This window comes from Acipenser ruthenus, chromosome 17 (assembly GCF_902713425.1).
Source record: "Acipenser ruthenus chromosome 17, fAciRut3.2 maternal haplotype, whole genome shotgun sequence".
Taxonomy (NCBI): domain Eukaryota; kingdom Metazoa; phylum Chordata; class Actinopteri; order Acipenseriformes; family Acipenseridae; genus Acipenser; species Acipenser ruthenus.
Genome location: NC_081205.1, coordinates 21,770,962 through 21,795,215, shown reverse-complemented (window position 1 = coordinate 21,795,215; position 24,254 = coordinate 21,770,962).

Genomic DNA, 24,254 nt, shown 5'->3' with positions numbered 1-24,254 from the left:
CTTTTATAACAAATTATGTTTTTAAACCATTAAAAAAAACAGTGCATGTATCTCGAAATAAGCAGAATTTGAAGGTTCTAGCCCAGTTGCACAAACTGATAGTCTTATGTGGTTTCTTCTTTGTTAATCAGATAGGTCTTTATAATACTAAATGTATTTTGTAGACCATCATCTATGGTTTGATAGGATGTTCACAACATAAATCTGTTTGCTAGATTGTCTTACCTTAACAACCTTCTCTGGGATAGGAAAACATTTTAACTTGAATACACATTTTCTTTCTCCTAAATCTGGGCAGAGGGAAGGAATCCAGAATGAAAACATGTTGAAATGCTTTTTAAAAAAATCATCCTTGCCATCTTTGACCTCAAAACATACACCCGTGTCATCTCATCTCTGAAAGCATTTTCATTAAGAACACAACAAATTTTAATCTGATTTGCTGCTTTAGCATGACGTGACCCTGGAATCAAGAATGAATCTACAGATAATAATAGACAAGGGAATGGTTTTATGAGGAGGCTGGTGAATTCAAAAGGCGTAGGGCTAGTTCTACAGCAGAATTAATTGTAGTTCCCGAATAGGAAACTTCAATGGAACAGGAGTGATAGTCCTTTGCAGTAAAATAGGGTCCCATTATCTGAATTGAGCTAAAGGGATATTATTAATCCTCAGAATGTAATCAACGAATGAGATGTAGAGCATTGCCCCTGAGAGAGACATCAGATGGGAGGCATGATGATAAATAACTGTTTTCTTTTTTTTCATTTTCAAACAGCTTGCAATAAAAACATTTTACTTAAGCAACCAGAGCTACAGCAATTTGTCTCCAATGTTTACAACTATACAACCCAATTCAGAAAATTCAGTACTGAACACCAGACCAAACTACAATTACTGTTGTTTTCTGTCTCTTCAATGGTCAACTTGTCAGCAATACTGCTATTCTTGCCAAAAAGGATGGTAAGCTTGGCACAAATTGTATTTTTTATATTTTTAAGCATAGCACACACACACAGAGGGTCATGGAAATGTGTTATAAATGTGTATAAAATCAGCAGAGTATACCAAAACAAAATCAAAGAGCTGTATACATGATTAGGAGTATATGATTAGTTTATGTTTGGAGAAGATTTGTGAAAATTCAAAGCAGTTATCATGTTCACTATGTACAGTAGATTGTGACAGACAGTATCAATGCATATTATTCACATTTTGAAAGAGAATACTAAAAATGCACAATTCTCAGTTCATCTCAAACAATGGCCTTTTCCTCAACTGATCTCCACTCTCCAAATTAGGTTCTTCCCACTTCTTAGGTGAAGTAGTACAATATACAATATTTGCAGTGTTAAATCTTCAAGCATGCCCAGACATTTATAATTAGCAACACTGCACAATGTTACATGCCCCCATTCAAACAATACAAAAAGAACTGCTGTTTAAAAATAGAACACATAGGCAAATAACCATAGCATTTGTGGAAACAGTGACTTCTTCTGGAATTCCTTGAACAGAGCCAGTTTATTTCCTATTTTGTTAACAAAATGGGATGTGGTTTGGGAGAAAGGGGCAATTTTGAATCCAGAATGACACAATTGGAGAAAAGCTGGCCGTCATGTCCACACCACCCTGTACACAGTGGGGGAAATTTAGGAGGAATGAAGGCTGCTGGATAAAGCATTCAACTTGAATCAGGGCACTCCACAAAGGGCATGGGTGAGCATGCTGTTTACTGAGAGGCTACTAAAAGTGCTAACTTGTTAAGCCACCTGAAGTGCCATATTCAGGGTAAACTGCATAATTGATAAAGGTTTAACTGGGACACTGTCGGCGAGGCCAGGGATGGCTAGCCGAGTAAGTAGAATGGATGGGCTTATGAATAATTCATGCATCTTTGTGATAAACTAGTAACAGTTACTCCACATTTGGTGCTTATTTTAAAAGGGGTTTTGTGAATGGCCACTTTTTTTAGTGCTCTGTAGAAAATTGCACAACTTACACAAACTGTTTATTTTCTGTACTGTATGACCTCTGTTCCCTTTATGCATTTGTTATTTTTAAAAATGTTTACCATGTTCTTGTTTTCAAAACGTGCTTTCACTATCCTCTTGGGTTTCCTTCCAGGTTATAACCTAAACTAATAAACTGTGATTCTTGATAGATTCAAGTCAGCAAAGCCAAAACAATCAATATGTGAGCAAAGACTTGGTCCCATGGTGGCTCAGTCTTATGTACTTTACTTTTGTAGAAAGTGCTTTAATAGTGCACTCATCTGCTTCAAGACTAAGCTGCTGACTGAGATCGGGAAGGGTTCATTCAGAAGGACAGGGTGGTATGTATCTGTAGTAGCAGTATTTGTACTGCCCTTGGGCTGTTTGATCCATTCTAGGTTATTTCAATACCAACAACCCAGTGGTTATCTTAGGAACTTTTGAATCATAAAGTCAATGACTTGATTTATATAACAACTGCAGACAGGGTATAATGGCCTCACAAAACAGTTTGCAATGCTATGCAAGAGGAAATGGGTACCAACAGTAACCACTGAATCTCAATAAAATAAAAGTTGTTTCCTCTATTGGCTGATAAGATAGCCTGCATGCTGTTAAATACCCCACCACTGACTACAGTATTTGTGGCGCAGAGATCTGTTCAGTTCCGGAAATTCCACTCCTATTCTACTAATACTTATTGGGTCTTTAAAATGATGTGAATTTAGTGTTGATGGCACAATGGTTACAGTCAAGCAACAGAGTTTCCCAATGCAATTCTGCAATCTCTTCTATTGAGTCCTGGGCCTCAAGCCAGTTGGTTTAGACTGTGTAGTGGTGTTGCCACGAAGTTATTCATCTTCCCTCTTAGGCCTCCAGCAGTGAAAGGCATAAGAGACTAATCAGATAACCCTCTGTGTAACTCCAGCCACAGTCATCACGACTGAGATTAGCTTCTATGTATGTCTCTTTATTTTTTGTTGGTCTGTCTTCTTCCCCCCTCCCACTCTCTCATTTTAATTTTCGGTGATATAACAAAGTAAAAACACAGGAAAGTGTAGTAAAGTACAGTGAAGGCATTGTAAAACACTGATATGTTTTATAAAGCATTTCAAAACTACGGTTATACTTGGAAGATCAAAGTAAGATTTATAATGGATGTACAGTATGCCCCTGTGACAGGCTGGACGAGTGGTCTGACGTCAGGCCAGAAGCTGGAAGGAAAACTACTGACACCAGGCAAGTACTGCAGTTTAAGGTGGCGTTTGCAGTTTTATTTAAATACAAAAAATAAATAAAATATTTTTATCACAGAACAAAATAAAACAGATAAACAAAACAAAATCACAAACACAAAATATAACACAACACAGGTCAGGCTGGGCAGATTGCCTTCACTGTTCCTATGTTTAATTTTTAGTTTTGTTTTCTGTTACTCTCACTCCGCTCGCTCTCTCCTTCACTAACACCCACCCCGAGCTGCAGCGAGCTGCAGGCTTTTATATTATGGCCGAGGGGTTTAACTGCCTAGTAATTAGTCTATTACCCCTCGGCCACAATCTGCACGAGTTTTTAAATTATTGTGGATGGTGTTACCCATCCACGCTACATAATAATCGGCTATGCCGTCACATCTATAAACAAAACAATAACTAAATATACGGCGCTCGCTGACACAAATACACTTCTAAATAAGTACAAATAAACACACGGCGCCTCGCCGTCATAAATATTAAATACATAAACAAACACAAAATAACCCAGGGGCGGAGGGGGAACCCCCGTTCTGAAAATAAATAAAACAAATGAATGTGCAGGGCACCTCGCCCTGTTACAGCCCCATATCAGCTTATATGAGCTGCCACATTTGTACTTGTTTCCAATAAATCTGAATTTTAATTTGAATATGGATTAGATTTCCTAGGCCTGCTCTAACATCTGCTACAAAGTGTTTTGTGCAAAGCAGTATGTGATAGAGAGCACAGCAAAGCAGCATTAATGTTAGTATTCACCCATTCACCTTTGAGCACCAATGCTTCCCTGTACTGGTCTTCTGCGTGCCTGTAGAGGACCAAAAATACATTTTCTCAGTTCAAACCCTTTTATGTATTAAGTGTTTCACAGGATTTAAACAAATCTATACATATAAGATAGCTGTGGCTCACTTTAAGATTACCAGAAGATGTTGTATGTGTACTAAGGCAAAAATAAATACATTACCCTGAAGACTATGTTTGATGCTAATATGTGAATGCATCATACATGAACTGATCTGCTCTTCCTGTGTAGCATGATGATTAAGATTTAATATGTTCGTCAGAGTTGAAGCCGGTGCCATGAATTCCCTGGATAATACTGTAGGTTCAAATTATGGTCAGGCAGGCTAGCAATGTAACCCTGTATTGCCTGAGGTTTGCTCTGGTGTGTTGCGTTGCATTGTTATTTGCATCATTTTCATATTTTATTATATAAAATTTTGAGTTTAACAAAGACATACAAATAATACAAATACAATCCCAGCATTACCATTAACAGCAACACAATGCAACAAATATTGCACAGGGGTAATAATACAATGCAGGCTACAATGATATGTTACTGTACAATGATGGAATACCAGTGTGCATTAGTTTATACAGTACCATTGTATTACCTTTGCTTCTGAGAACACAATAATTATATTGCCATTATAACTTTAAATTCAAATGCATGTTATTGACATGATATAATATTTGAACACAACTATTCATACTAGTATAAACAAGGAAAACAGAACATTTTCTTGTTAAGCTTTTCCAATGCCAAGAAATTGCAATTATTTTCACCTGAAAGTTCAAATATGTGTAATCAGATGTGCCTCAATTATTTATATTTGATACAAATAAAATACCTCAAGTAGTTTCATTATTTGTTTCCAATCTAGTGCTGCATATTTGAGACAAGGAATAAGGAATAGACATATAGTTTAAAAAATTGAACAAATGTAATGAACCATACATTACTTTAAAGCAATTCTTTTTTTGAAGTGGAATTGTTTTTTTGAATGGATTATTTTTTATAATAAACTTGCTGCTTATTGCTAATAAAAGTGAATTATGAAATAATAAAATAATGACATTTCTGTTTTTTATACTTTTATTCATATTGATTGTCATAAAGTTTGCTTTGATACAATTCAGGAACTTGATCAATTGATATTAATAATTGTTCTAATGACCTGCAGGGCAAGATCATAATACATGTTCTTTGTAATAACTTGGCCAGGCGATGCTCGGCCAATTGTGCGCCGCCCCCTGGGGGCTCCCGTCCATGGTCAGCTGTGGAATAGCCTGGACTCGAACCGGTGACGTCCAGGCTATAGAGCGCTTCCTGCACTCCACGCGGAGCATCTTTACCAGATGCGCCACTCGGGAGCCCCCTGTAATAACATTTAAAGATCTGTCTAATGGTTTTTTGCACGCAATAACAAGTTGAATGGAATGCACTTTTGTATGAAGTAGAACCTGAATTACGAACACATCTTGAATGGTACTATTATTTTCAATTACTTAATGTATGTGCATTATATTGTAGCGATCTCAGTTAACACAAGCAGGCGCATCACACAGGGCAAGGCAAACCACACATAGGCGGAGGGCGGGTGCGAACCCGGGACCTCTCGCACTAAAGCATAGCACCGATACCGCTGTAAAAAAGAGCCGGCTCCTTTGCAAGAAGCGTATATTGGGCTTATGTCCCAGAGTGTGATTACGTCACCTACCAGCCCTGCTGCTGCCTTCTCCCATGCACGCTACACTCTCCCCTGCCAGCCTCAAGTCCGCCCCGGACTTGCTCACCAGGCTGCAGTCCGACGAGTGCTTGCCAGGGTACCTGCATCCACTTCTGACACCAATGTAGCGATCTCGGTTAACGCAGGCTAGTGCATCACACAAGGCGAGGCAATCCACACACAGGTGGAGGCAGGCGTGAACCCAGGACCTCTCATGCTAAAGCATAGCGCTGATACCGCTGTACAAAAGAGCTGGCTCCTTTGCAAGGAGCGTATATCGGGCGTATATGTCCCAGAGTGTGATTACATCACCTACCAGCCCTGCTGCTGCTTTCCCCCGTGCACGCTACAATATTAACAAAATGCCTTAAAATGATGAATAACAAGTAAGCCAGGAGAGCTGTGTTTAACTGATATTTCATCTTTTGTGTTCAGGTAAGTGTGAGCTTCATAACTTTACTGTTCTGCTGCAGAGGGTTTTGAAGAGGATGACGGTCACAGGGTGAAGGTCAGGGCCAGGTTGTAAATCATGAATTGCTATGAAAGCACAGTAAATTCCAGTCAGTAGGTGGTGCTGGGTTTCTAAAATATCTATAATATTAGTCATTTAGGAACTCTTAATGGAGTAGTAACACTTAAGGCATCAGTTCAGTAAATGGAATCAGGAGAAAAAATGCCGTTATCATATATGCACACCAATTCCCATTAAACAATCTGTGTCTGTTGGCATTCACCAGCCTCAGGACCAACATGCTGCAGTAAATCTGCAATTATAACAACAACAATGAGAGTCTGTAAAAACCCCAATGCAAAAATCAAAGGAGCTTCCCTCCAGCCCAAAAGGAATATATTAAATACTGACAGCAAATGCAACCTCAATTAGATTAGCCTCATTACAAAATTTAATTGAGGGTGTATTTCCCTCCAGGAGAAAACTGCCCCTGTTTGTGCACTAACACGAGGACATTAAGCATCGGAAGCTCTTACTGGTGCCCATCAAGAGAGTTATAACACAACACCAGACTACAACCTAAATGGGCTTAATAAAGATGCTCCTGGCCCTAATTCACTGTAAGTGACTTGCTATAGTATCTCCCTCATGTTTTAAACCTATTTTATTAAGTTGGTAATGTATTAGGGCTCTTTTGCTTCCTTTCTGATGCTTGCTATGAATACCAATAAGCCAATTTCTCAGACTTATGATGGAGAGATACTGTTTTGAAAGCTGCTTCTGAAACCAGCGAAATGTGTCAAAACAGAGTTAAATAAAGATCAAGAAACATGAAGAGAACCTTACATAGGGACAACATTTTTGGGTTAAGTTACTTCAAATAACCAATTCTGTTAGTACAGGGTCTGTGGATGTTTTCAGTTCACACTTGGCAAACTAGTATACTGTAGTTTGTCATACTGTACTGAAGAGGCATTTAAAAGGCTAACAGAGTGTGTGGTTATATAGTATGGGGGAGAAGTGCAGTGTATAAATTAAGGGAGGTTATGATGAGCTTTCTAAATGCTCTGGTAAGATTCCAACTTAAATGTGTGTTCCATTTTGGTCACCGTATTACAAAGAGAACATGCAACGATGCAGACAGTTCTCGGAGAATATCAGCTACTGTCGACTCATCCCAGGCCTCAAGGGTTTGAATAAACAAGTTGGTTGAGGGAAATTAACCCATTTAGCTTAGAAAATAGCAGCGAAATCCTAAAAGCGGTCAAGAAAGTCAACCTCTGTAATTTTTTCTCAGTTGGAATTTAAATAGACATATATTACTGACAATGGACAGGAATTACAACCTAAATTAGTATCTACATCCCAAAATGGACAGCCTTTCAACAATGCTGCTATGTTTCCCTAAATTCTAAAAGCATGTTTAATCAAAACTGGGTGAGTGATTCTTTAGAAATGTAAAAATGTAAGTGTGATATATCACAGGTTCTACCACTAGAGTAACCCTTCAGCCTAGAATATGAATCCCTCTCGGGGGATAAAAAGCACTTAAACACTGCACCACTTTCCCAAGGAAAAAATGTGAAATAAATTAACAGAGACAGTGGCCAAGTGTTTCTTAGCACATTGGATTACTGTGCTTGCCGACTACAGTGATAGAACAAATTTGTCGTCCACTTTACCGTACCTTGGGCCGGGTGTTGTACACTTGCACTGTACTCTGAAATCCACTTCTATCTACTGCAATAAAGTTTGGGCATTTTAAATAAGTTAAATGAAGATTTAAACAAACAGCCACCTGCAACAGAAAAAGTGATGAGGCCTCACACAAAAAGGGGAACAATGTGTGTTGAGACACCCGTAGCAGAGGTTCATGATTATCTCAGACTAGAATTTGTAAGGACAGGGTCACACAATCAGCTTGCTGAACCCAAGAAAAGCTTTATAAGCAGACAGTAAGAATAACAGCATCACTAGATATGTAGCTCAGTATAGCTCAGCAGTTTAGAAACAAATGGAAACTGCATGGAACAGGCATGCAGAACACACGCACACACATACACACACACACACACACACACACACTTATTCCCAGCAAACCCAGAGAGAGCTCCACAAATGGAGTTACTCATAACACCAGGGGAGGAAAATGACCAGAATTGGGGGAGACAAAATTACGGTCACCAATACATTCAAACATGTTATCTTATAAACTCAATTCTTGATTACACCAAAAAGACTAACTGAGTCACCCAGAACAACTGGAAAAGTACAAAAAGTTGATGGACATTTCAGTTTTGTTTTATGTAATTATTTGTTCCTCAGGAAACTGACTTGAAAAGGTAATCTTATTCACATCAGGTCTTCAGCAGACAAAGATTTTAACAGTAATTAACAAGATGGTAATAATCTTCAACGAACACAGCAGAGAAAGAAAAAACTTATTCTAAAACATAAAGGCTTTGTTGAAAGATCACCTTTTGCTGACGGCTGAAAGAAAAACAGGATATTGTCCATGTAGGTTGTGACTTATGATACAGATAAGCTGCACTTAAGTATACTGCATGTCTTGCATACAATATGTTGCAATGCTTCTAAATCTGGTAACAGGTTGTACATAATATTTAGAAAAGTATGGTGAATACATAACTATAGCCTGGAAGGGACATTGATCAAGAGTAGGGTATTTGATTTTTACTACAAGTCCTTGGGGTATTTTAATCCATCTGTGGTGTAGTCTGAAAACTGTGGAAGTCAAATGCCCGTCCTCATCTGCAACTGATCAAACAAAAACCACACTACAAAATGAATAGTAATATTGTAATGTTCTGCAGGGGACAGGGAGTAGCTGTTATGTTTTGTTGACAGTGGTTAGGTGTAGCAATGGTACACATAGGTATGGGACAGGAGATAGTGGAGTCACCGGAATAGGGCCAACTACTGTACTGGGCGGCACCAGGAGGTTATATTTCAGAGATACCATAGCACGCCTGTGAGCCTGTCACAAAGACGGCCGGAGTGGGTGGCGTCAGACCAGAAACAGGAACACAAACGACAGAGAGGTGTGGTTTGGTGAAGCTGAGCGAATGGTTGCGCTCAGCATTTAATAAACAGCACAGAAAATAAAAGGTTTGTAACAAAACACAGGACACGGCACTATACACCAAAATAAAAAGACAAACAAAACGAACTAAACAGTGCACAGACAGACGAACAAAACACGGTGAGCAGATTTAACTATTATTACTTTCCACAAATACCTCCGTCTCCAATCCCGTTCTCCACTCACCGAACACCCAACCCCGACTGAATGCTACGTGTCTCTATATATACTGTTGTGCTGGGATTCAATTACTAATTAATTATTCACTTGAATCCCAGCACGTGAATTAATTCTGTGCAACCCCGTGCTCACATATTACATTTAACCAGCACGTTAAGTGATTTGTGCCCTCCTCGTGCCTAAATACAAATCTACACTTTTTTAAATACACGTGAAACACAGACCCGTTTATATCCCGTGTACCAATGACTATACACCAACATTAACACACGCACGCAACATACAACACATAATATGCACACAGGGGCGGGGCACATTGCCACAGAGCCTCATAAAGGGAAAGCTACAGACGTTCCTTCCTATTGTATTGGGGGAATACTAAAAAGCTGTCTATCTTCAAACAGGAATTTAGGACATAAGCAACAGTGACTGGATGCTGTAGGAGCAACTAATCTAGTGGAGTGTTAAGTCTTCGGTTTGACACTGTGTGAACACTGGTGAACCCTACCCAGTCGATAACATACAAGATGATTCAAAAGTCCCTGGACACATAGGCAAATTTGACCTCTTAGTTTCTCAGTTAAATGAGCTCATTCCACTTGCCCAAAAACTTCTGAATCACCCTGTATACAACTGAAGTATTCTTTCTACAGCTATCCCAATAATATCTTACCAAAGTTTGTTGATTAATTGGAAACATTTTCCTTTTCAATGAAACCGAGGACATCTACAGATCACATACTGTACTTAGCCTCAACAAACAAGCAGTACTACACAGTATCTTAGTCGTTTACCACAGAGAGAGGATGAGTTGTTAATAGGGCAGTTGCATAACAAGTGGTAATAGTGTAGCCCTGTTCAGAAGGACATTAATTAAAAGAGCCTAATTAAAATACTATATGCAGTCTGTGGTATTGCAGTGTAATTAATATTTCATAGATTGCTTCAGTTTATGGTCCTTTCATTGTATGAATACTGTGCCTTCAGAGAACGTTTGAAAAATCAACTGCTGCTCATCTGGAGTTCTCCAGCAACATACAGTATAACAAAAAAAAGGACAGTGTCATAGTGGTTGAGGTGTTCTGCACAGGTATAGCTGCCATGATCCAGTGGTCCAGATTCATATAATATTGCAGTGATAAAATAACAAAGCCTTAACTATATACTTTATCACACATATTTACCATACAGATTACTGAGTAGTGACAAGGAGGCTGTCAAAAGGGGACAAAGGTTGTGTATCTAATATACAGCTAACATTTGGGCTATGTAAACCAATTGAAGTCACTGTGTATATAGTGCAAGGAAGGGCAAACTGTTAAGTAATGTATGAAACAAGATATCATTATATTTACAGAATAATGTTAGACACTGCATTCCTGGACAGTATTTCTTTATATTATTATTATTATTTATTTCTTAGCAGACGCCCTTATCCAGGGCGAATTACAATTGTTACAAGATTTCACATTATACAGATATCACATTATTTTTACATACAATTACCCATTTATACAGTTGGGTTTTTACTGGAGCAATCTAGGTAAAGTATCTTGCTCAAGGGTACAACAGCAGGGTCCCCCACTGGGGATTGAACCCACAACCCTCCGGTCAAGAGTCCAGAGCCCTAACCACTACTCCACACTGCTGTTATAATCGTATTCATTTTCTTTCTCATACACCCGGCCCCATGAGAGATCCAATGCCGCCGCCCAAACACACCTTCAGGCAATTTTTTTTCATATAAAAAATATGGATTTTAAAATTTTGCTTGACCATTTTTAACTCAAAGCATGTAAAACAAATAAAATAGCAAATAAGCAAATAAAAATAAGCAAATAAAAACAAATTAAAAAGGTATAGTTCAACACATATGAACATTGATTGTTTGTTATAGCTCCCTCAATTTGCTATGCAATCAATCTAACCCAATCTAACCCATAACCAAGTTGATTAGTCAATGCAATCAACTGTACTGTGTGGGTCTTCTTGAATGCCTAGAATTAAACTCATCAGCGAACCAGTACTGCGTGTTTCTAAGCACTTACCTACACAAGTGGGCCATCTGCATAACCCTAAAAGACTCCTAACAGAAGCATTACAAGCCTTTCAATTTCAGACCAAGGTTTCACAGCATTTTCATCTTTTACCGGAGCGTAAAACAACCATTCAAGAACGTCACATAAAGTAACAGATTTCCAATTCAAAACATACAATCATTGTATTCTAAGTAATAACTACAATGCAGCAAGAATAACCCAATAACCCTAAACCACGTCTAAAGATGACATAGATTCTATAGATTCTCTATGTAATATTTTATTTTCATGTAGATGTAACTGGTGGAAGCACAAGTTTGATACTGGAAGTCTTCCATGAAGAAATGACAGTAGTTGGTAATCACAGACGAATGACCATGTGTCACACCAGAGTAATTAGGGCTTGGTGATTATTTTCTGACAGGTCAAATCAGTGCTTCCCTGGTTGCCCATAGTGGTTCTAGTCCATCTGACAGTATTACAGCAGGTGTGTGTGTAATCCTTGGTATAAGTAATGCCCATCACACTTTCCTCATCTTATATTTTTAAGATGATAGATCCAATGAGATGTGACACCTTGTTTAAAAGAAGGATTGCCCAGCTCTTAATGGGGAAGAGGATTTGTTTTTGTCTTTTTGTATTGGGACACAGGTTTGTCAGCTGTAGATAATGGATACAACAAGGTCTGTCATGGCTCATATCTTCAAACACTACACCACTGAGAAAAGCACACAAGCAGTTTTGAAGACTATGCAATCATATATATATATATTTTTTTTTTATCTTTACATAAAACAATGCAGTATACGACGTGTAAATGGATTAAAACACCAGACATTTAAAGCAATCCCTTAATAGATGAAGATTTTCTGGTAATATCTATTCCAAGCCAGACTTGTCCTGAAGAGCAGGTTCTATTTGTGAAGTCTGTCACATGTGCAACACAAAGCAGTCAGTGGCCTCTACTGACCAGATGGATGCATTGCATTGTTAATAAAGCCTTGCAAATTTTTTCAAATGAACAAAAGCATTTGCTTTGTTATCCCAATGGGGGAAAGAATAAAGCTGGATGATTTGCTAGATTTAAAAACACAAAAACAATGCTATTTTTATTTTTATTAACAGACATTTGTTTTTGTTTGTTTGTATTTGTACAAACAGAGCTGTAGTCCTGTAGTCGCGGGTCCGGGTCAGAAGCAGGTCATAACAATCGGACCCGCGCAGGACTCTAGCAGGGGTTGCAGCAGTGAGTCGGGTTGAATAATTAGGCATTCCAAATTGGGAGAAAAATCGGGGGGGTGGGGGTTGGGGAATAATTGACGTTTCCAAATAATAATAATAATAATAATAATAATAATAATAATAATAATAATAATAATCTAAAGGGAATGGCTGATCTTATAGAATAGTGCATAAACATGAATAAAACAATGTGGCAGCGTACACTGATACTGAGAACTGGTTGTAGAATTGTAGAAAATAGCTTTGTACCAACTATAAAAACACTGCAGTTTATTTTAGTGAAGTAGCTGCTCTTAATACCTCCACCCAAAATGTATGTATCTGATGTTTTGTATTAAATTTACTAAAAAAAAAACATTGTTAATGGTGTTCTCAGTATTAACATCACCTTAACAGCAACATTAATTAGATCAATTGTAATGTATATGGCCCAATAACTCAAATGGATAGTTTCACAGACATCGATTAGCACTAATCTTGGACTATCTGATGTTATTTTAGGTACCGGTAAGGAATTCCAAGACTAGTACTCATTCGAGTCTGTGAAACCAGCTGAAAGTATTGTCTCAGTAACACAGAAAACACTATCTGTACTAAATGTGTATAATAAGTACTTAATTGTAAAGATTCTAATATGTGTAATGTTTGAAGAGGAGGAAGGTGGTTTGCTTAATACAACAAACAAAGTAATTTTAGGAAGTTTCACGACAGATACTGACAGAACAAAAAAAAAGTACACCAGAAAAGGAACAAGCTCTCTTGGTGAATGCCATTAATACTGGGGCTAATTTGGAATCTTTTTGCTAAAACAATTAGGATTGAAGATTATTTTAACAATACCAGTGTAAACTACACTCACATAGAGAATGTATGGGCCTTCTGTAAGTATGTCCACTGTATTTCTGGAGCACCTGTGGACCACTCATGAAATGTCAGGAATGAGACAGACAATAGCATAATCATTATTGAGATACTGAGATTAAAACCGAGTTTGAATCATAGCTCAGTATATTGCTGGGAAATGTTAAAAAGTTAAGTGGGGTGGTGCATACCAGTCACAAGACATTTAGGGAGAAAATCGCAGATTATGTGTTTATGGATATTCGCAATCATACTAAATACAAGACATGTTGTGTGTGTGTGTGTGTGTGTTTTTTTAAGAATAGGAAGGAGAACAAGTTCATGTTGGGTGTAAAAAAAAGGTTCCATCCACGGAATAAAACTGCCATGGCAGATTATCCTGCAGCGAAATTTTCCCACATCAGCACACAAGGTTCCATGAAGGCTTTCGATTACTTGACTAGAAACAGTGACTAATTCAATAACTTGCTGACTAAGAAGATAGTATCATCATTTTATTGATTGGTTTGAGATTTAATATCATAACTCTGTGAAAGTGGAAGAGTGAGACTTTTCTATTTACATTATTTGCTGGTAATGATGAGTTGTTTTTTTTTTCTGATGACTCTTTCTAAACAGAGGGCTATATTCTTGGCAGCAGGCCAAACCAAGTATAAACACCAAATAATACTGTACAATTGACCTGTTAAATTGTAGTTAATTTCAGTCTAACAAGAACCTGTGCTTTTAAAAGAAAAAGGAAATGCAAGCTTTAAACATTCAAGGAAAAACAAAAAAGCTGTTGGATTTGTTATTGAGCAGTCACAAAGTTCAATTGCTGAATCATTCATAGCCCATTATTACAATTATTCCACTCCTGTAAATTGCATATTTGGTGGTTAAAATAAAACTAATATTCTGACTAATATGGACACAGAGCTATGTGACATCTGAAAGGTGACAATCAACATACATAAAAACCCAAACACCGAATTCAGACAGTAAACAAGCTGCATTGACTGAACCATTCATGCAATGTGGATTGAGCAGCTTATCAATGAAATACTGGGTAGTTATTACAAGACTTTCTTTCAACCAGTTCTCTAATTATTTAATTGACTGCTGTATTCTGAATAGCCCTGCATTATAGTACTATCAGGGACTCAATTCAGACATCATCCATCAAAAGTGAAAAGGAGGCAAAAAAAACAGAACAAATGACAAGAAACATAAAAAGATGCTTAGTTTTAAAAAAAGAGTCTTAAAGTATAAACAACAAGAACGTGCCACTGATTTACCATAACAGAAATATACTTATTTGTAATTATGATTCCTAAACACTGCAATTTCTTATTGTTATTTTATAAGCAGCAACACATGGGCTTGGTTAATCAAGCTAATGATGTAATTCAATAGACTCATTATTTTCTGTAATTTATTCTCCAGTGGGGACTGCCTTCACTGCCAGAAAAAGGCGAAGAAAAAATATTAATATTCATCCAGCAAACAAAACAAAAAAATCTATCACAGCTAATGAGCAAGCTCAATAGGCATTTAACAAAGCAACACAGGAGGTGCACTAATAGCGAAAGTTATTTATCTAAACAGAGATTAGGCTTGGGAAGCAGAGCGGAACAAAGTGTACGGATATGATAAACTCCATGTAAATTAAGCACAGATTTGAAGCATTTATGATAGAACAGAAGTCAAGGTCTACACTTGAGAAAGGTCTACACTTTTTTAAATCTGCTGCAAATGCACTGCTGCCTACATTAGAAGTTTTCAAACTAGAATTTAGATTTACTAATGTGAAAGAATTTGACACTGGATCATTACTTGAAATTGGTTCCACACCATTTTTTTACAGGAATATTGCTATTGTAATTTCCATCAAAGCAAATTTGACCAGATTAACATAACTGAGAAATGTGTATATCAAATTTAATGTATTCATAGTGTGGTGGCTGTGAATATAACACAGAGTTTATTAAAACATATACAACATAAAAGCAGCCACATTCAGTAGCTGCCTAAATATTCTACATTATTTGGAGGACAGCTTTCCTCTGCTGATACAATAAAAATGACAAACATTTTTAAAACATTTTTATGTGCTGGCTTCTCTGCCCTGGTTACTTATGAAACAAGCATTTGTGTTATTAGAAAACCCCGGCCAAGAAAATAGAGAGAGAAAATAGTACTCTTTGTTATGCTCAAGCTATCGTTTAGGCTATTACACTTGTAATGAATCTCTTTCTTGTGGCAAATAATACTGACATCTGCATGAGACCTGTACTTACCACTCGACTACAGAGCTTTCTCTTTAGTTAAATGGTAAGTCGTTTGTCTTTGAACTTTATGGTTTGTGGTTCGTGCCCAGCCCTTGGCTTTCTATTCAATTCAATTCAATGTCCAGAGATGCCAGCTCATTACAGTGACCCTATGGGAAGAATCCTGACCCCTGTGGTTGAAACAGGTAATTAAATGGCCATGTTCTTTACAATATTATAGCTACAGTATAGCATGTATGCTGGCTTGCCAGACGTGTGATTCCGTAAAATTTTTTGAATCCCTAGGGAAAGCAAGAGTCTAGGTGGTTGTGCACTTGTGTTTATGCTAGAGGATGATCTTTGATTAACCAGGGGGGAGGAGCGGGGGGGAATGTAATGAATTTTCTCCGAGTGGCTGATGAGTTAATAATACTGACATCAGCATAAGACCTGTACTTACCTCTCAATGGCAGCTTGCTCTTTAGTTGAATGGTTAGACATTCGTCTTTGAACCATGTCCAGCCCTTGCCGTTCTATTCAATTCAATGTGGTTTGAGGTGCCAATTCATTACACACTTTAGGCACTTCTCAAGTGTTATAAAGTATATTACCACTATTGTTTATGTCAATGTTATAACATACATATTAGATATGCTCTATAACATAGTGTGGCAGGATGGCCGGGTGGTGATGTCAGGACAGAAGCAGGAAGGGAAATACTGTGACACCAATACTGCAGTTCAAAATAAATGACGCGGCGCGCCGTTTTATTTTTAAATAAATAAAACGTTTTAACAAAAAGACTGTGCTCACAGAGCGAAAATAAATATTTTAAATAAAACAAATCCCGAACACAAAGTATAAATAAACCATACAGGTCAGGCTGGGCAGTCGCTGTCTCTGTTCCTGTATATTATAATTTAGTTTTGTGTTCTCTCTCTCTCTCTCCTCGCTCTCTCCGCTCCTCTCATACACCCACCATGAGTGCAGCGAGCTGCAGGCTTTTATGCAGGTGACCATCTCCCAACAAATTAATCACTTAATTAATTCGGGAGATGGCCACCTTCTGCACAAGGTTTTTATAATAGTGGATGGGGCTTCCCATCCACACTACCAAACAGTATGAAACAAACATTCAGCTACGCCGTCACTAAACAAAACAATAACAAAACATACGGCGCTTCGCCAACAAATATACAACTAAATCATAAAACAAACAAACACAAAACAATAATCTGCACAGAGGCGAAGGAGGGAACCCCGTTCTAAAAATAAATAAATAAATAATACGTACAGGGCTGCTTGCCCTGTTACATAGTTTTTGACGTCACAACATCATGTCAATTCACAGTATGAAGGAATCCAGTTAAAAACTGAATTGCACCCGGGGTGATTCAAATGTAAAGTAGATCTTTCTATGTGAACACCTTTATATGCATAACCCTTTCATACCGGTATAAATCATAAAAGGAATCATATCTTGTTTTACAAACCATTTGGAAGCAGCATGTGGCAGCTTAATGTTCCTTTGCTAATGTTCCTACCCAGTCATATTCAGTAATGATATAAAATTACTGCCATCAGTGTGATAATGATGTTTGCTTTGGGTGCACTTAGAGCGGCAGTTACATTGTAATTACTTCTGCAAAGTCTCCAGAGGGCACTGTGATGAGTCCTAGCTTGAAACTTTTATTTCCTGTCTCTCAAAACAAGGCTTGCCTGTGTCAGGAAAAAGGGATGGTAATATTTTTGGGGACAGATTCCTTCAGTTTCTTTACCCCTAACTTTGGTGTTGTCAAAGTTTGGAGAAACCATCACTGAAAAGTTATTTAGTTGTAAGCTGATCATGATGCTTCATCCTTCGGATGAGACATAAAACCGAGGTCCTATTTTAAGTGACTCTGCAGCAGCAGTTGTGATGCATAGTTCACAAGTATTGTGCTGGTCCAAATCCAGCACAAATAGCAATTGTTTACGTTTCACTCACGTCTCTCTCCTGTTCTTTCTCCCTGAACACTCCACCAAGAGTGAGAGATCTTGACCTCTTTTATGCAGCTGTGCCTGGGCTCGATTGCTTGTTAATCGTTCAATCGGGCCCAGGCACAGTCTGCACATGAACCGCTTTGTCAGAGAAGTCAATTAACCATTCCCTGCCAACCTTAACCCGTAGCGGTCCATTTATTCAGCGCCTCTCAGGCGTGTCAGGTCCAATTTATTTTCACACGTGCTGTTTATTTTACACTCGCTGTTTAAAAGTATTTTTTTCACAGTAAAACAGGTTTAAAAGGTACTGCATATCAACAGGACACTCAGTACTGCATCTCCAGCCCCGCCCCACCCCTTGTCCGCTGTATTTTTCACATACCTCTTCATAGTCGTGCATACTGATAATTCATCTCTTGATCACTCGTATTATCACCAAACTCCTCAATAATGCTATCCAAGTCATTATTTTATTACTATGACATCTCAAAAAGCTCTGCAAATGTCTGTGATATTCTTTGAGCGCTGGATGCGGAAGCAGCTATCTTGTTTGTTTATGTCTGACATAGGACCGCAAAGAGTTAAACACCCGTGCGCAAAGACATACATTTTAAACAATAATAACACATAACATAAAATATGCACATGGGAGGGGTGTACCCCGTCACACTGGTTTACATCTTGTGCATAAAGCACACATTTTGTATACTACATACCAAAAACACAATACAGCAGTACAGTAAATACCAAGCATTCTAGCGCAAGTCAGAATACTGAACGTTACACAAAAAAGCCAGACACAAACTTTTGACCTCAACTTTCCGACAGGTCAGTATCCATAACAGCAGTGTATAATACTGCACATTACACATTCAGCACACAACCTGTATCATGCATACATTCTCCTTTGAAAATAACTGTGTTATATTCCAAAATAACAGTAATATGGATATTGTAGCTGACCTTGCTTACTGTGGGCATAGTCATTAAAAATACACACAGAAAGAAAGCTTCACAGAAGCACTTTCCCACTCATATACTGCATGCTGAGTCTTCAGGATGTCCTGATGATGGTTCTTCACAGTTACATAGAGCAGAAGGGTTCTGATACCAAGCAGTACTGGAATATCCATGACTAACTATTGTGCTATATACAGTATAACATTAGGTTATTATCATAACCCTGGTGCCATGAAATAGAAATGTACCCAGTACCTAATGGGTGTTTACCTCCTAAAGACCCCCGAAACCTAAATATGTATGTCAAAGCTGCTTGCAGAGCCTGTGACGCAGTCATGTCCCGCCCCCGAGGATGTAAATGAACTACACGTACAGATATCAGCGTCATTTATTCTTCAAGCCTGTTGCAATCATGGATGCAACAACCTTGGAGGTTAATGGTTACATTTCTATTTCAGGGATCCAGGGTTATGATAATAACCTAACGTTCCCTTTCAAGTACGAAATGTAACCATTACCTAATGGGTGAGAGTACCAAAGCCGTTGCAAGGGAAGACTACAGAATGACTAGAATACTACAACGTTGTGCGTTACCATTAGGAACCCCAGTAACAAGTAGATAGGGCTAAAATATGAAGAGAGAATAGCACCGCTGTGTCTATGTTGTAAGGGTGGACCCATAAGCCGCCCTTAATACTCTAGTTCCAAAGCCAGGGTTTTCTTGATCCATAATATTCAGCCTTTATAACCTAGAAAAGGTATGAGGAGTAGCCCACAGTGGTACATTGCAAATGTCTTTGACAGATGCACCCTAGAATAAAGCCCACAAAGTTGCCATGCCCTTGGTGGAATGGGCAGTGAGCTTTTCTGGAGGGCTCACTCATCAGTAGTCCTGACTGTCTGCTATCCATTTGGACAGTCACTGTTTAGACAAGGCTTGACAATGGGACTTCGCCCCATAGCAGATAAAAAAAACTGTTCGGACTGCCTCCAACTTTTTGTCCTGTCAACATAACACTGTAATGTCCGCACATGACAAAGCGGATGGAGCTGTCACTCCCTGTCAGACGGCTTAATGCAGCCGTTCAGGGGCCAAACCCAGAACTGTAGACTCAATGGGTCAGGATGCCATAAGGTCCCCCGGGCCTGACTGAGCTGCTCAGGAGCTGTATCAGGGCTGAAAACCAGTCTCCTGGGCCAATAAGGGGCTACTAATAGCACCCTGGCCCGGTCCTGTCTGATTTTCAGCAGAAGCATTGCGAGTGGTGGGAAGGCATATAACTAGGCTTGCTACTATTCGATTTTCTTTTTTTTTTGCCAAATCGACGATTAATATCGACGTTTAATTTACCATTTTTTTCAATCTTTATTTTTCAATTCAAGCAGAGAATGGGTGAAATTTACCTTTATGCTTTAAATAAGCAGACTTTTTATGCCACTGAAAAACATCTCATATAGCGAAACCCCTTTATCATATTCAACATGCAACAAAACCATGCTTACCAACATTCTAATTGAAATAATGTTTGGTCACAGTGGAGCTATACCTTGTAAAAATAATGATCCTTCACAAATAAAACATAAAAACTACACAAACTAGAGAGGATTTCTAAATGATCACAGGATGTACTTTTTTATCAGTTGTAGCTGTTTACAAAAGCTTGAAAAAGTAGAACACTTGTATAATGAGAGGAGGATTTGCATAAAAACAACTAGTGATGAACCTAATGATCCTTGTGAACCTGGTCAGATGAACCAGAGTAAGAGAGAAAATAACCTCAACCGGCACAAGCCTGGAGTTAAATGGCCAGGAGCTCCTAAGAAAATAGCATGGGACACAGTTAAAACAGTGTCTCTGTTTTGCGTTGGAAAGGTTAGGTAAAACAGTTGAAAAGAAGCTGGATAAATTTGGGGATACCATCTACACATATGGAAGCAAGAGGATTGGAGTTGAAAAAAAGAAAGGAGAAAGTACAAACAATTCCTGTAAAGTGTAGACGGCAGCAGGAGATTGAGCGCATAGGTAGAGAAAGGAGGCAGCTGAGGAAGCAATGGAGGAGAGCAGAACAAAGTCAGAAGGAGGCACTCAATCTATTACAAAGGGTCATAAAAGATAAGCTTGCAACATTGCTCAGAGCTGAGCACCTACGGAAACACTGCAAAAAAAAGGAGCGCGTAACAACTAACTTTTATAAAGACCCATTCAAATTCGCAAAGAAGTTATTCACCAAGGAGAAAAATGGCACACTAAAAGCAACTAAGTCTGAGCTGGAGAGATATCTTGAAGAAACACACACAGATTCAAAAAGGCAGGAGCCTATGTCGATTCCTTCAGACATCCCACCTATCAATCCACCAGAATACCAAATGGAGGACTGCACACCTAAGAGGGAAAAAGTAGAGCAGCTGTGAAAAAGGCAATGGAGTCATCATCTCCTGGACCTAATGGAGTACCGTACTGATTGTACAAGAGCCCCTGGTGTTCTATGAATCCTGTGGAAACTGATGAAAGCAGGTTATACCAAGAGCATGGTGCCGAGCAGGTGGGGTCTTTATACCAAAAGAAAAAGATTTTACAAGTATCGGTCAGTTTCGCCCTATGTCCCTGTTGTTCAGAGATTGTCAGCGTACATATTGAAGAACTGCTTCATTGACACTTCAGTACAGAAAGCCAGTATTCCAGGTTTCCCAGGATGCTTAGAGCACATCAGTGTGATCTGGCAGCAAATTCAAACAGCTAAAAAGGAGAGGAAGGCGCTCCATGTGACATTCCTGGATTTAGCTAATGCATACTCTTCAGTACCACATGAGCTTCTTTAGGCAGCATTTCATTTTTTCAGCACTGAGGACAATAACAAACTTAGTGAAAGCCTACTTTGGAGATTTGCAATTTTGTTTTTCAACTTCGTTTGTTCATCACCAGCTACATGAAGTTACATTTTGACATGATGTAAGGTGGGCCTTAGCCAAGGACGGTTTACTTGGCGTCATGACCAGGTGCTACGATGTTTGGCCTTAGCATTGGAAAACAAGCACAGCATGACCAACAGGTTGCCAGCAATGCCACACACAAAGAACAACATTCCTCCGTCCAGGGGAGCAACCACCAAGAAAAGGTATTAAAACCAAAACTTGTCTAGGACAACTGGAAGCTACTAAAGACTGAAAAATGCTGGCAGATGTTCGACAACAGCTTATTTTCCCACCTGAGATTGCCACCACTAACCTTCGACCTGATATTGTCTTGTGGTCTGGATCAGCACACCTTGTAGAGTTAACAGTGCCATGGGAGGATGTTGTGGATGAGGCGTATGAAAGGAAGAAACTGGTTGCTGAAGCGAAACAGCAAGGTTTACCCACTGGAGGTGTGTTGTCGAGGATTTGTGGCACACTCCACAACCCGGCTTCTCAGAAACATCGGATTCAGTGGTCAAGGTCATAGTGAAGAACTTATCTGAAGCAGCAGAGAGGAGCAGCAACTGGCTCTGGTTGAGACAAAAAGTTTCTGGTTGGGGACCTCATGCATTGTAGAAAGAAAGCAATGTCGATGTAAAGGAAAGTAAGTAAGTTGGGCTTAGCTGAATGGGGGACGGAGGGGGGTGATGCTGGAATGCCAGAATCATTGTCGAGCCCTCTGAAGGTGTTGTGGGCTAGTCGACGAAACGCCAAGGATGAAAGGTGCCCACTTGAAGACCCCAGAGAAGTACCCTACTCAGCTCAGTCCAGACGGTTGTCATGCTGGGGAGGCCGTACAGTGGCTGATCCCTGGAGCCAGCATTACCCTTCAGCCATCAACACCAGGCAGAAGGATATCAACATCATCAGATGAAAGGAAACACAGATGGAAAACATTAGTTTATAGTAAAATAAGCTATGTCTTAGTTGGTGCTTATCTTGGTTTTAACACCTACTCTCATGTAAAGGAAATCATTTATGAATTATAGAAAAAAGAGAAGTATTCTGCTTTCTCTTTATTATCGTTTTCCAGTTTGGAAATTGTTATACTTCATTTTTTCAGTGTTTTCTCATATGTGTGTAGGCTCCATGCTGTTTTCTCTGTTCTTACTCTCCTGTAATTAAAATGTTCTCTCTGCTGCAGTTTTACTCTGGCTGGAGTGATATTATTGCTCGTTAGTCTCTGTTGTAGTGAAACAAGTGCTTTTTGTAATTTTTTACCGATTACAATTACTGTATTTTTAGGTTTAAACTGCCTGTTAGTGTGTTTCCTCCTTTCTCTTTCTGACTGGTACCTCTCCCTTTCTCTTACAGTTTCAGGATAATAAACCTTATAATCTTACTAGGTAGCCTACATAACGGCTGTAAACTCCACTGATATTACTATTACTGATAGTTACAAAATATGTTTAATAGTAAAAACTAATACAATGTAAAAATTATAGAGTAATATATGCAGATAAAATCAACAAGTATTTATCTTTCTATGCTCTCATGTCAGGTCCAGTCCTCTGAAAGGAAAAATGACGCTGAGATCTGTGCGTGCAGTTCATTTACGTCCTCGGGGGCGGGACATGACTGCTTCACAGGCCCTGTGAGCAGCTTTGATATACATATTCAGGTTTCGGGGTCTTTAGGAGGTAAACACCCATGGTTACATTTCGTACTTGAAAGGAAACCAATTAGGTTTCCTAACATTCCGAGGCATATTGGTAGCCTGCCTCTGATAACTCATTTAAACACATATCTCCAATCACACCCCATCATCTCTCAGTATAAATATTAATTCTGTGAGCATGGTATGTTTACATTCTCACCTCACCATTGCAGTAAATACTATTTTTAGAGCCATCAGTATTGTAGATCACCATGATCCACATCAACCATATGAACATGGAAATGTGTGGCATATGGACGGACAGACAGCATGATTGCAGATATTTTTTAGAATTCTGATTCTCAAATTGTGCTGAAGAAATCTCATCACAATAGGATAACTGATTATGTGGATTATGTAAAACTCAATTGGGAGGGGCATACATACAGTACACATACAGTACATATTTCTATGCACCCTCAGTGGGGTTTAATGCATACATGTGGCTCTGATATTAACAGAACAATAGGGACCAGAAGTGACTGCAATATCGGCTCCCACTTTTGCTGAAAGGTATTGTGGCAATGTGCCCCGCCCCTGTGTGCATTTCTGTTTTGTATGTTGCGTGTGGTGTGTTAATGTTGGTGTATAGAGATGGCTGCACAGGTTATAAATGGGTGTGTGCAGCACAAGTTATTTAAAATGTAGAATTGTATTTAGGCACGAGGATGGCACATCACTTCACGTGCATTTAAAGTATAATATGTGAGCACGAGGTTGCACATAATTCATTCACGTGCTGGGATTCAAGTGAATAATTAATTGGTAATTGAATCCCGGCACAACAGTATATATAGATACATGTTTTACT